Raw genomic sequence first — 486 nt, forward strand, 5'->3', positions numbered from 1 at the left:
GGCAGTATCGCTGGGTTTCAAGACCCAACCAGTGAGTGTATTTCTTGAGCTCCGGGTGCAGACGTGGGGACAGTTAAGGTACTTAGTGTGTCTGAGCATTCGGGGGATGTGTCGACAGATATTAGAAAGCAACTGGAAAATAAATGTCATACATTCTTGGAGAACTGAGCAAGACACGAGACAAGTTTTAATTCCGGAATGTGTGCGGAGCTCTCCGTGGAAGGCGAGGCCGTCACAGCTCACCACTTTGGTCACCGGAGAACTCACCAAGCCGTGATAATTTGAAGTCTATAGTGATGAAACCGATGATATCTAAGTTCAGGCGATGGGGGTCGTTGCACTAGGGTGGTTACCCAGCAAAATTCTCAAATACCATAATAGAAGATGAGGAAATGACTAAAATCAATGCATCAGGAACCGTAAGTACGGGCATGTTATTTAGAAATGTGGAGGCACGTTCCAGAAAAATGGGGTAAGAATGGAACG

The 486-nt window shown here is 46.1% G+C and overlaps 1 long non-coding RNA gene across 2 annotated transcripts in view; it reads left to right on the forward strand.

Moving 5' to 3' along the window:
• Window positions 1-6: 6 nt before the first annotated feature.
• The window catches only part of LOC120594214 (uncharacterized), a 16,548-nt gene continuing 16,068 nt past the window's right edge, over window positions 7-486 (forward strand). For both annotated transcript variants that reach the window (XR_005650514.1, XR_005650513.1), the window contains exon 1: window positions 7-419. This is a non-coding gene — a long non-coding RNA (uncharacterized LOC120594214). The remainder of the gene's footprint in view (window positions 420-486) is intronic.

The sequence above is a fragment of the Pteropus medius genome, unplaced genomic scaffold (genome assembly GCF_902729225.1).
Source record: "Pteropus medius unplaced genomic scaffold, Ma_sr-lr_union100, whole genome shotgun sequence".
NCBI lineage: Eukaryota > Metazoa > Chordata > Mammalia > Chiroptera > Pteropodidae > Pteropus > Pteropus medius.